Raw genomic sequence first — 14465 nt, 5'->3', positions numbered from 1 at the left:
ATGTGATCAATTTGGGAACACAAACTTCAAGTGTTATAGAGGTGGCATCAATCAAATATGGCTTAGTTATTGTGAATGATAGAAAGTACAATCAAATCATAGAAGGTAATATAAAAAAATACTATCTTAATGCTAAAAAATAAAGCTAAACCTGACTGGAAGAGTGAAAACCTTGTTGCTAAATGTTGGGACCTTATTCATGCAATGAGACATATATATCTTTATCATACAAGGAGGGAAGGAAATAAAGTTGTAGATAGCCTAGCCTCTTTGGGCCCTTTTCTCAATCATTTGAAAATATGGATAGGTATGATATCCAGAATATGGTTTGTGTTGCTATCTTTGATGACATAAAGACTTATGGAGTATAATCCAAGGATTGCCTTTTCTAATCACTATTGCCACCCTTTTTGTTAGTCCTTTATTGTATTTGTGGAAAACATCTTTTTCAAACATTAGTGTCACTTTACCCAAGTCTTGGACGTGCTATTTTCTTCACACTACTATTTTTTGCTCTCCCTACCTAGTTTTTACTTCTAAGCTCTCCATGATAATGATGGGAGGTGACCTTATACAAACTAAACTAGATAATTGTGATAATTTAAAAAATAATGTCAAGTTATGATAGAAAGTAGTCAAGGTGAACCTTGAATGCTATATGGAAGACATGTAGGGCTTTGATCTCGAGCTCTCAAAAAAAATCTCTCTGTCATGGGAGAAAGGTGATGTGAACATTTGGGGAGTTTCTTTCAAAATCTCACTAGACATGATCACTGCTATCATTGGTTTAACACAGAAGGGAATAAATTTTCAAAAAAATCAGAAAGAGTCCTATAAGGATGAATTTAAGATAATTTTCAATCTCGAAGAATGGGTTTTGAGGTTGAAGAGAAGGTATGATGGAAATGAGCTCCCCAAAATTTGGAAGGATGAAACCCTATTACTTATGAACTACTTTGTTGCAATATGCCCTCAACTTGTCACTACTATCAACTCTCAGGTTTGGAAGTAGTCTAGTATCACTCAACTTGGTTTGATTATGTATAGTTTACATATATATGGGTTAGATATTATCTGGATGATCATATTCTATCTAGTGTGGTTCATAATGTCAAGTAAAACTATCATGATGTATTTTCAAAATACATGGTAACTATATTTTGGTCTGGTTTAAGGATTAGTGTATATCGACGTATCCCTTAAAGGTGTTTGCAGATATTTGGTAGCATATGAAATGGATAAATCTCTTGTATTTGATGAAGCCGAGAGTATGCACCATTTTTTATGCTTCACATTGGTGGAATTGATTGTTTTTGGTCTAGTGGTAATTCATGCGTTACATATTTTCTTAGCCAACCTCATGATGCATATAATTGGTCTAGATGGTATAAATATGTTAGAGTTGCTTTGTAAAAGGAATGTACAATAGTGTTGTGAAAAGAAGAAAAGAAGACATATAGTGCAAGAGTGGTGTGAACCTGAAGCTAATCAAAGATCTAGAGATATATTAGATGGTTCGAATGAGTTCTTAAACTATGAACTGTTATTTACATTTGTTAGGTGTTTCCATTAAAATTAAAATTATATTTCATATTGTATCAAGGCAATTATTTTGTACCTTTCTCTGAAGAAGTGATCTTCAGTTGATTAAGTCCTCTTTTGTATCTTGCCTAAGGTTGTGCACCTTAGTTAGCAAGTTTAGAGTAGTAAGCTCTTTGGCCAATGGCCATAATCATTGTAAATAGTTGATATATGTATTGTGAGTTAGATTCTCATCATGGTTTTTCCTAGTATGGGTTTTTCACCTAAAAATTTGGTGTTCTTGTGTGCATGCATTTACTATTTCTTCTATTCACTTTCCAACATATTAATATGAATGAATGGCTTATTTCAAGCATCTTCAATATCAAAGAATTAGTTCTTAATGAAATAACTTTTCATTGTTGAGGTAGATCTAGGGTTTGAACACCTTTTTTTCACACATTGATATGGATACTAAGAAATTTCATAACTTAGAGACTAAAGGTGTTGCTGATGTGGATGGATAATTGAGATCCATTTTGAGCAATTTGGATGAGAGAAAATTCATGTAAAAAAAGCTTGATGATAAAATTACATATTTAAGAAAGCTACTTGATGAAGGAAGAAAAGTGATAGACGACATTGATACAAAACTAAACAACAAAATAGAGGAATGTTCCAAACTTGAAAAGGTAGTTCATAGACTAAGGAATGAATTAAAGGAATGTGAAGGAACAAATTGACAAAGGTTTAAAGCTGAAAGGAGGAAGTGAAATGCTCGATGCTATGCTTAATGCTTAGAAGAAAAATAATAACAAGGATGGAATTGGTTATGAGAAAGGCGAAAATACCAAAGGAAAAGAGAAGGTTGAGGATGTTAATTTCATTCTGGTTTGAAAAAACAACACGAAGAATGACAAAATATTCTCTTAGGCTGGATCAAGTATCCTTTTAATGGAAATTTCTTTTCATGCAATATATTTGGATATAGAACTACTGATTGTAGAAGACGGATTAGAAATCAATCAGTTAGCATAAGATGCAACTCTTGCAATGAGGTTGGGCATACGATCACTGAATGCTAAAGTAGGATGATGAGGAATGGATACATGAATTGGAATCATACTCATTCTTTCAATGGAGCACACTATGATTGCAATACATATGGACACAAAGCTTTTGAATGTAGGTCAAATAGAAGGTTCGAAAATAATAAAATGAATCGTGGGGTCAAATAGAAGGTTCAAAAATAATAAAATGAATGGTGGCAAGTCTTAGAGTTTCATAATGTTATAATTGTAACAACATGGGTCATATTGCAAAAGAAAAGCACAAAAGTCTAATGGTCCAACAAAGAAAATTGATATCAATTGGGAAAGAGAGAAAAATAAGATGACTTGGGTGAAGAAATCAGATGATAAGACTAAAGAAAAGACTGAAAGTGGATCTGCACCTTCTGAAGGTGTTGAGCCCTCTTCTGGAAACTAAACAAACAACAACGTCTGAGGGGGAGATTTCAAGAAATATCATATGAACCCCTATGTAGTTTGATGATAAAGAGTGTTTTCAACATTTTAGTGCTCGAAGAGGATTATTTGGTTATTTTTGAATATCTTGTTGGGTCTGCAATTGGAATAGAGCATTTATCATCTTTTTGGGTTTGGTGCATTTATGACTGACAGTACATCGACAAAATGAATATATTAATTTTTCGGGCTTATTTTGATCACTTGTAGCTTGATAATTTGGAGATATTCAATGCAAATAAGTGTTAGTGTACACCTTATGTTAGAAGAAGCAAACCCTAGTTGTAGATACATTGTCAATTCTGGTTGTCATCGATGCTGATCTCAAGCCATGATTGGTGTTGAAGCCATACCCATTTTTTATTATAGTAAAAGATAAGGAAGGTGCATTTTCAAGTGTGCCAATTCACTATTTATATACAAAAGGATGTTCAAGCTTACATTCATGTAGAAATAAGAGAGGTCAGCCATGCAAGCTTTAATGACCTTTGGGAGAAAATATTGGAAAGCAATGGAATCTCTCTCAAAAAGGAGTACAATAATATCACCAAGTTAGGGTTAGCCACTTGGAGGGTTTTTCTTGATTTTTGTTATGATTCTAAATGGATAAGGGTTATTCTAAGTAGAATTCAAGGAGAAATAATATACCTAGATAAACCCTACAAGATTACGAAGAATGACATTAGGACATTAAATGACTTATGAAAGATGGACATCATTCCAATAAAAAGGTATGTGAATTTAAATGATACGGTAGCTCAGGTGACAGGTGCTAAGTGGGATGGGAGAGCCATGATAGCTGAAAATATTATTGACCTTAGAGTCAAATATGCAGCCGAGGTTCTTGTGTATAAAAATTACTTCTAGAACAATGAAAGCATTGTGATTGTGATTTCTATTCACATTGCTTTTTCAGATGGCTATGTGTGGAGAACAATTTGACCTATGCAAATTCCTACATGAACACTTAATGGAGAATTTGGAGAAAACAAGAAGAGTAAGTACTTATTCAAGTTTGGTTTTTTGATTATTTGTCTTGCATTCATGTACTTGAATGAGCTTCTTAGAAGGGGCAATTATGTTATGGAAAAATCCATACCTATCAAAGCACATATAGGGTTGTACATCAAGAGTTTCGATAGTCAGTCCTATAGAAAGATAGTTGGTGGATGATTTGTGGACTTTAAAGAAAATATGCAGGAAAGACATAAGTTTCCTCTAGATTTGGTTCTGAAATATAAAGAGGAATTTACCTTCTTAGTCAGTAGAGACAATTATTATATTATGGTTGTTGAACCAAGGATCACTTGGATTCTAGACTTGCCTTACGAATTTTCTGTAGAGTTGGCTAAATCAAAATTCTTTGAAACTCTATTCTCAAGAAACTCTTGAATTTTTCAATCCAATACTAGAAACAAAGAAATATCATTAACAAACTACACTTTCAACGATGATTCTTGTTAAGGAAAAATCAAACCTCTACCAATAGAACCCAAGGAATAGTCTCTAAGAAATAAATTTAAGGACTCAACAATATTAACATAAAGGGTAGGAGAAAGGAGGCAATATTGCCTAATAGACATTTGCAACAAAAAACATTAAGGGGAAAGTTCTTCATTAATAATAACTTGGGTAGAAGCATCCTTGAAAACCCTTTCAACAAATTTGCACAAGGTATCTCCAAAAACCAAAGCTTACATAACCATCAAAATAAATGGCCATTCAAATTTGCCTCATACCTTTACATAACCATCAAAATAAATGGCCATTCAAATTTGCCTCATACCTTTTCAAAATCAATGAGCACCATAAACATGTTTTGATTGCATTACTTTTCTTAATATAGAGCCCTTCAACCACTAAGGTGTTTTTCATTAACATATCTTCATTGCACAAAACTAGTTTGAGAAGGAGAAATAATTAACCTATATGAGTCTAAAGGCCAACACCTTAGCAAAAATTGATGCATGAGCATCTAGGGGTGTGAGAGAAATCTTGTATTACCAAAAATATTTTAATTTAATATTTGTGTAAATGTTTAAGAATAAACATTTTAGAGAATAAATCATGTAATAAGGGCCTAATACTTAATAAATATTTTGGTTATAGTCTAAATTTTCAAATTGAAAAGGAGATAGACACATGTACGAAACATCTTCAAGGCATATCGTGGGAATCTTTCATTTTATTTTAGCATCCAATATGGGAGTGGAAATAAACTTTCCTTCTATAGGTGAGAGGATGGAGGAGCATGTTTATGTTCAGAAATCAGATTTGAAGACTTGAACAATTCCATGGTAATTCTTGCTTGCAAGTTGCTGATTTTCATCATATTTTGCTAATTTTTGTATGAAGCCAATAAGGAGACTTTCAAAAAAGCCATGTAATTTCAATTCAAAAAAAAAATTGAAAATAAAGAATCATGTCTTGCATATTGCGTATGATTTCATTATTGTTTTTGTGAGTTGTTTTGTGTCAGGTGAGTTGTTTTGTGTCAGGGGAGCTCCTTTGCATTAATGATATCATAGCAGGAATTCCTAAGTGTTGAACAAATCACCAAACTAGACCAAGTTTGCACTAAGACCCAAGGGTTGGATTCTTTGGGAATTTTTTTAGCATGTGTACATGCAACTTGCAAGAACTTTTCAAAAGGTTTGAGGAGATGAGTTTCCTATGGTTGTGAACAAATCGGCAAAGGGGTAGTTTGCAATAGAATTTATGAATGTTATAAGAAGATTTGTTAACATATCAGGGAATGTGCTACAATTTACATTTGTACAATATGAAGTTTTAAAAATATGAGTAATTACACATAATAAGCTTTGACTTCTAGATTTGAAAGTGTTAAACACTCAGAATTGACTAACATTCTCTAGACTTAATATATTGCTTAATGTATATAATTTAAGACCAACCAGAATACAATAGATTAGGGTTGCTACACCCTCAGGCAACGACACCAATATAAATATAAATATGAAGCGGCTATCCTACTTAGCTTCTACATAACAAGAATGATATCAACATTCGTCCGTTACAATCTCCAATAATGTACCAGGCAGAACATCCAATAAATCTGACTAATATTTCCCACTGATCGACGTTGTCATTTATGGATGCTAACTGTTCTACGATATATGAATGACTCTTCAAGAACGTTGAACACAAGATATATGAACCGATTATATGCCCGATGCTTCGCACCGTTTTGAGTATTTGTTATTGTTTTCTTTTATGAATTGACCAGCATACAGATCGCATCCTTTCATTTAGTAAATTGCATCTTCTCATAACCATTGCTCCACTTAATTATAATCACTGCATTAGAAGTATGTTTCAACAGCCGTCATCTTGAAGAGACAAATTCGCTGCTACATTAATCTAATCGGCTTCGCTGAGCGCTACCGTATGAAACCTATATATAAAACAATTCCTCTCTTAAGTATTCATAATATCCAATGGTTACATTCTTTCGTTCTTTCCCCGGATCGCACCTTAAAATAGCTAATCAATGTATTCTTTAGTGGTGATGATGATAGGATACGTGTTTGTGTAGGTCAGTTTTAAATCATATATATTAAGCAATATATTAAATCTAGAGAATGTTAGTGGATTCTGAGTGTTTAACACTTTAAAGTCTAAAAGTCAAAGCTTAATGTGTGTGATTTAAGGCATTCGATTTGTGTGCTGATCAATATAAACACATCTTCTTGGCATCACCTTCTTAACTAACAGATGATTCATTAGTTGCTAACTATAATCCTTCTGGTAGCGTCCATAAGATTATTGGCTGGTTGGATGTTAAGTCTTAAATATCTTGATATTATATCTATTATAATGATCGCTCATATTATCCTCTTATTCTCCCTTGCTTAATAGAACCATGAACATCCATGATGATAAATATTTGCCTAGCATTGATCATATGAATGGATGGATAGTAACTCAGCATATCGAATCACTTGATCTTAATATTGCATCTTACTATTTGTGCTATACTTGATGCTAGATAGGAAAATAATGAAGTCTTATAAATGAGAGGATTTTCCTCAATAGAATCTTTATGTTGATCTTTTCAATGTTCTATCTAATAATAGCCTCATCTTTGTCTCCAAGACTATCATCATTTTCAATCATTGTTTGTCCAGAAATATCTTAGTATTCTCACTCTAATGAAGTCCTTTGTCAATGTACCCATTAGAAGCCATGGTCTTCTTGGCATTGTCATCATAATCACTTGAGGTAAGTCATGCATTTGATCTTCACTATGACATCAATGGTAAGTCATAATGACAAACAATTCCAACAATCATTTAAAGAGATAATACAAGGAGCTTTCTCAATATTAGCAATACTTGATGGAATCTTGTTTGGGGACATCACATTGTAGCAAAGGAAGGTCTTTGTGAAGATGTGAAAATATTGATAGTAGAGGAGGAAGAAAAGAAATAAGTTGCAGCTATAAGTAGTGTTGCAACGAAGATAGAGAAATATGAAGATTTAGCAGAAATAGTGAAATCTCCTTTAAAGGGCATGAGGATGATGAAGAGCATGGAGAAGTAGAGTATAAAGAAATTGGCTGAAAATATTTTAGATGTTGTAGCATAGAATGTTGATGTGGTATGCAGATGAGATTGCAAAGTGCATTTGGTGGAGCAGATATTGAGTGGACAAACATTTGAAAGAGGATGTTGGTTTATAGTGGAGTTGATTCCACATTGCAAAAAAAGAGTGAAGAGAAAAGTTGTTAGAGGAGAAGGATGCTCTTTCCCACCTGGTATTGGCAGAGGAGAAAGAAAAAAATTAAAGTGTACCAATTATTATACCAAATTTTTTGAAGGTTGTTTACAACTTGAAAGGATGGTTCTACCATTCAACTCCATTTTTTGAGACTAAGCTCACAAACTTTTACTACCCTAGGTGTCTAATGCAAGGGCGTCTAGTGGTGTAAAAAGAATCTTGCATCACCAAAAATATTTTAATTTAATTTTTTTACAAATATTTTAGAAAATAAATTATGTAAAAAGGACCTAAAATTTAATAAATATTTGAACATAATCTAAAGTTTCAAAGTACATGAAAGATAAACACATGTCAAAAGCATCTTCAAAACATATATTGAGATTCTTCCATTTTGACATCCAATTCCATAATCACTCATGAATACATTTCAAATTTGGACACCTAGGCACACTTGGCAAAAACATGCTTATTTTGGATCCGAGAAAGTCTTGAAAGATGTTATTTTTACTCGTTATAGAAGAGGTGGCCATTTGAGGGAGACCAATTTAGGCAATTTCCAAAATTCATTTCTAATCTCCTTATCTTGGTGTGAGAATTTGGGACTTCGAACTACCCTTGGTTTTGGATACTTTAATGGTTAACCTTCTTTTCCAAGTTTGGAGGAGGATGAGATAGTTTTGTAAAGGGAGAATTTGCAGGTGGAAGGATAAAGGAGCATAAAGGAGCATGTTTATTTTTAAAATTTAAATTTTTAGATTTGGAAAATTTCATGGTTGTAGGTTGCTGATTTTCTTTATATGTTGATAATTTTTGTATGAAGTCAAAAAGGCTGAAATCTATTGTAACTTTCAAAACAACTTTGTAATTCCATTTTCAGAAAAAGTAATTGAAAGCTAGAATTATGTCTTGCATGTTTCTTGTACTTTTGCTCTTCTTTTTGTGATTTGCTTTATGTTAGGTGAGCATCTTTGCATCAAAAATATTGTAAGAAACATTAGGGAGGGTAATGGGTCCCCAGGTTTTATTTGAGTTGTGTTCTTGTCTTTTGCGATAGGTTTAAGGACTCTTCATTAGCAGCAACACAAAGAAAACTAATAGAAATAGTTCCATTATAAACATCTCAAAGCAGGGTGGCAACCCAATTAATATTAGTCTAAAAATTTAATTGGAAATTCATCATATTTTGAGATTTTCATATTTCTTATAAAACCAATAAGCTAGAGATCTCATTAATAGAAATTTTATGAAGGTTTATTGTAAGACTGCAAATTAATTTATAGGGAAGACTTAATTGATAGAAGTTTTGACCTTGTCAACATTCTCATAAGCCATTAGATACAAACAAATCATTAAAAAAAGAGCAAAAGGACAATCTTATTTAAGACTCCTTTAATAACTCAGTTCCAACATCAATTGCAAATATTCTCTATCTAAAATGCTTAAAACATCTGAAAATGACAAAAAATATGTAGACCTTTTATCCCACAATTTCAAACAAATCATTCTCACTCCTGACCCTATCTTAGAACCTTCACCTTTATAGTTTCTGCTCACATCTTATAATACGATATTTGAAGTTTGTTGTCTGATTTTGCACATTAACATCCTAGAGGTTATCTTGGAAGTCAAGTCTTCATCTCAATAAGACTCTCTTTAGCCTTCCTATTCTTATTCAGCATCTACTTTTCAGCAGTCTCAATAGCAGCTTACCAATCAATTATTTTGGAATCAAACTAGGTAAGTCAAGCTTTAAGATTCCAAACATTACTAACCCATTTAGGCAAGACCGATCCTTAAGATGAGAGAAATTCATCATAAATAATCCTTATCTTTGGTGCAGAGGAAAGAAAAAGTTACATATAATTGCAATGATGATCCGATAAGATATATAGCAAAACTTGGACAACATTACTATCGTTACTATGTAAACTCCAAAAAAGGCTGTATCACTGCAGAATTAATGAATCCTGTTGGAAAGCCTCACTGTAGAACTAATGAATCCTGTTGGAAAGCCTCTTAGAGCCCTTCTGGAAATTGCTCTAGCTAAACCAAATATCTTTACTATCTGTAAAGCCAAGCTAGGACTTAGATCATCCCTTCCAGAAGCAGGAAAAGGTGCCTGTCTTGCAGAAGATGGAGCATGTGGCACATGTGCTGTGTCTGAGGAATCAGGTAAGAAATAAGTAAATTCCTCAAGAAAATCTTGATGGTCCTTGAACAATGAAGCCACCTGTGATGCAAAGATTATCTTTGAAAATGTGAATTTGGATATTTAAAACAAACATAAACTTTTAAAGATTCCCTAGGGATAAGGAAACAATTATAATACACAAATATGATGATAGAATGCCACAAAACCTTCTGTAGACTACCTCTTGCTTCCGATACATATTCAAAATTTCCAGAAAAGATTTGTATACTCGATCGTCAGGTTGAAACCGAGTCTAGCAAAACACAACAATTATAATTTAAACCTCTTTGTGAGGCAATAAAGGCTCCAAACTTCTAATCCATAATCATGAATTTGTATGGCCGTGAGACTTACCTTGATCTTGTTGACATAATTAATGGCTTTCTCAAATTCAACAGGCTGAAGTATAATTTCAGAACCTTTAGGAAGAAAGGTGTTAAAACCCAAAATAAGATCACGATGCCCTTCAAATAATTCTTTCACACGGGCAATAACACAAGCTGTATCAATTCTGCAAGGCAAACAAACTCTACTCAAAATGAAGTTCCACGCAAACAGTGGAAATAAAAAAGGCAGATCTACTCCATGAAAACATTTTTATACTATCAATTACAAACCTTTGTGCCTTGAAATCTCTCATTACTTCAATAAATTCATCGTATTTCTCTTTCCTGTCTTTGAACGTTTCTTTCACTGCTTTCAGATAGGCCAATGCATCGTCTTTTGTTAACTTCTGTGTTCTTCCTAAATTTCGTGGAGCTGTTTCAACTCACCCAAGGCAATACAATTTTGAAAATCCTTCGCAAGATAATCTAATATTTTTCAGAGGAACAAATTTAAGGTCAATGATACAAGTTGACAGTAATGGTGGTGGTGGTATTGTAACCACTCAAACAAAAACACGTCAAATAAAAGATTCACAAATTCATACAAATATAGAATTAACAAAATGTAAATTTGCACAGCAGACTATGTATTCATGAAGCTTTGACCAAGAAGTAAAGTGGGTCGCAGATTCATAAGTCATTGGGTTGCTCCCCACAAACCAAACTTTAAGAGTGTAGCTTATTCCCACTCCATAAGCCTCATAGAATAGCCTTTTCGAACGAAAATAATTAGAAAAGGTCATGTTGAACGATGATATCACCACGCTGTGCACAAAATAAACCCTAAGGTAAACTTGCCGCTATCCGACTCTCCCCACAGAGATTAGTCTTTTCTAATGAAAATAATTGCACAGAGGATCCTGTTCAAAGGAGATGTTACCACGCTTTGCACTAAAGCCCTAAGGTAAACTTGCTATTGCATGCAATCCGACCAAATGAAGAAAACCAGGGAAACCTCATAAGCACTGAATACATATATGAAAAACCTGACATCTACAAATCGTTTGATAGAACAATTAACATAGGACTTAATAAACTCAAGGGTAACAATGTTTAGATTGCAACCCAGTTGCTTGAACGGCTACTAATGAAGGATGATTGATGTAGATTGACCAAATCATAGAAGATTCTAAAGGAAAGTGATATTAGATTACATAATCATGGAGGGCAGAAACACCAAACATGTAAAATAGGAAAGATGCTGAAACTGCAGACTGATTATATCCAGCAAATAAAAATATACTATCCATAATGCATGCTCTCTTTTTAGTCATTCAAAAAAACAAAATAGAGATATAATCTCCCCACTAAAATTCAAACAAATATAGCACCCAGGAATTAAATTCCTTTAAAAGTTCTCTCAAAAAACTACAATTATAAAACAATTACCTTTTGGATTAACAGGGATAAGGTTAAAAACTTACGATTCACCTCTATATGTAGAAGGGAGCTTCACTTGAGCAACCCCGTGTAGCTCTCCTCCTTTTCTCTCTTCATTTATATGACCACCAGTTTCACCTCAAACTGCTTTTGGGAAAAAAAAAAAAAAAAATCATATTAATTATAATCAGTCTAGGTTTCTTGTTTTTACAAACCCTCTTCCTCCTTTCACTATAGTCACAAAAAGCATGAATTCTTCAGAGACAAAACCTCAAATTCTCAACAGTCAAAATCGATACAAATTGAAAACCAAATAAAAATACAAAATTAAGATCAAAACGCCAAGAAGAAAAAGAACAAAAGAATCACATAAAAATGAAGCTTCTGGCTTCTGGTACAAAAATACTCGACCACATATTTATGTACAGAGGTGAAGAGATCGAGACAAGCGTTTTTTTTTAGATTCTTTGAAGCTTAATGACATATTAAAAATAAATGCTTTCACTGAAACCCCAACTATTACTAAAGCCTGCTTAAAAAGGAGCATCAATTTAAAACATATACATGCAAGGGCCTTTCAGGGCTTAAATAGAGTAGCCTCCACAATAAACACTTTCCACAAACAGAGGGCATTGCAATACAATACAAATAAAATGAAAAATAAAAGCAAATTGTGAACCAAGATGAGCACCAGAGATCAATCACAATTCCAACCTCTCTGCTGCAACTAAAATCAATCACAATTCTATTAAATCCATAAAAATTAATGTAACAACATATCATCGTCCTTCTGCTCCTCCTTCCTCTTATAAACATAACAATTTCGTAATTAGTTGATAGGCTATTATAAGTTAAATTTCTTTATAATTAGTTTTTTTCCACATTTCAAGATCAATTCAATTGTATTCTAAATTAATTATTCCTAACAAAAGCAATATTAATTTTTTTTCACTTTTTTCTATCTTTCAATATATTTTTCAAACAATATCTTACTATGAACATAACCATTGCACTTCTTTGAAATACAATTGCTAGTTTTAGAAACTCAAAAAGGACAATAATTTTGATTGCTTTATTTTATTACCATGGTAAATGAAATATGATGTAGTTTAACCAAAGAGAGTAATACAAGGAACTAAAAGGGTGATTAAGAGATGAGGTCTACATTTTTTGTTTACCGGTTGTAGATTGAGGGTGACCGGTTGTAGTCTATTGTAATGCATCGTTTAATTACCAGTTAGCACGTTGGGTAGTGGGACACACGGTTTAGGATTTCCGGTAAGGTTACCAGCTATGACTGAGGACATTTTTAAGGACTTATTTTTTATTTTATTTGCTCAGGAATAAAGGCAATATTTTGTGTTTGGTCTATGTTATGGGGGTGAGGAATACTTATTTATTTCATTGTAATAACGAGATGAAGGGGAGAAGAGGGAAAAAAACAGACATAATTAGCTTTGGGGTTGTGGCCTAGGACATCTACACATTGTTTGAGAAGAAGATCTTAGGATTTTGGACCTTTTTTAATCTAAGTAGGTTTTAAGTAGGTTTTTAATTATATGTTGAATAAGATTGTTAAATAATAGTTTATTTAGGATGATTATTGTTTGGAGAGTATAGATTCATTTTAAAGTCAGTTATTAGTGTATATTTATTTGATTCAAAGGATTTGATGATGTACTTTTGAGAAAGGATATATCAAGATATTTTATGGGCGATTTTATAGAATGGTTTATATGTTTAGATCATAATGTTGATTTATCTTGTAGAAATGAAAAGTGTATGACTTACAATTTTCTTTACTTATTTTGGACTTGTTCTCATCCTTTATCCATGAAGTAATGGACTAGTGCTTAAATGGCATGTTTATGTGCAAGAGTTGTCATCTAGTATGTACCTTATCAAAATTTAAGTTCTCATTTTCCAATGGTCTAGACCAAGCTCTCAAATCTATTATATTCTATACTAGCTTGAAATTTTACTTGTGCAATCCTAATCTTAGCTAAGAATTACATGTGTGAGATTGACCCTTAATTTTTAAACATTGGATTGATCTAACATAACTGAAAGAAGTGTTAACCATTGACTCAAGTATGAAATATTTAAATTTGTACACAAAGATTTTGTACAGAAGGACAAAACCTGGGGTCATATAAGGAATCAATTAATTATCCATCATTAACACAACATTTAACAAATGGAGCATTACGAGAGAATTGCGTCAACATGTGTAATCATAAGGACATACATGGGTATCTTAAGCTGCAGGGATCCTTTATCTCATGGTTTGAAGTGGATTATTGGAAATGGCAGGAAAATTCTGGGAAGACTGTTCGTTAGGGGAGAGACCCCTTGCTTCTTCCCCCTTCCTGAGATGGTTGCAGGAAGCCACTAAAGGCTTCTTTGGTGAAAGGGTCAATGACTACTTTAGTAATTGCACTTGGAGGACTCTGGAGGACTGTTGTGCTGACTTCCCCTTCCTCCTTCCTACTACTAGAAAGATCTAGAAGCTTTTGGCTGGTATATTCCTCCCCATGTTCCCTAGGGATGACAAACTTATTTGGAAGTGGGACCCCTCTGGAGACTTTTCTGTCAGGACTGCCTACACCAGCTTACTCAGGGAGCCTATCTCCCCTATCTGGAAAGAGGTCTGGAATCCCCAACTCCTCCCTAAGGTCAATTTCTTCTAGCGGACTGCCCTCCTCAACAAAATTTTGA

The sequence above is a fragment of the Cryptomeria japonica genome, chromosome 10 (assembly GCF_030272615.1).
Source record: "Cryptomeria japonica chromosome 10, Sugi_1.0, whole genome shotgun sequence".
NCBI lineage: Eukaryota > Viridiplantae > Streptophyta > Pinopsida > Cupressales > Cupressaceae > Cryptomeria > Cryptomeria japonica.
Note: the sequence above shows the minus strand (reverse complement) of the source record.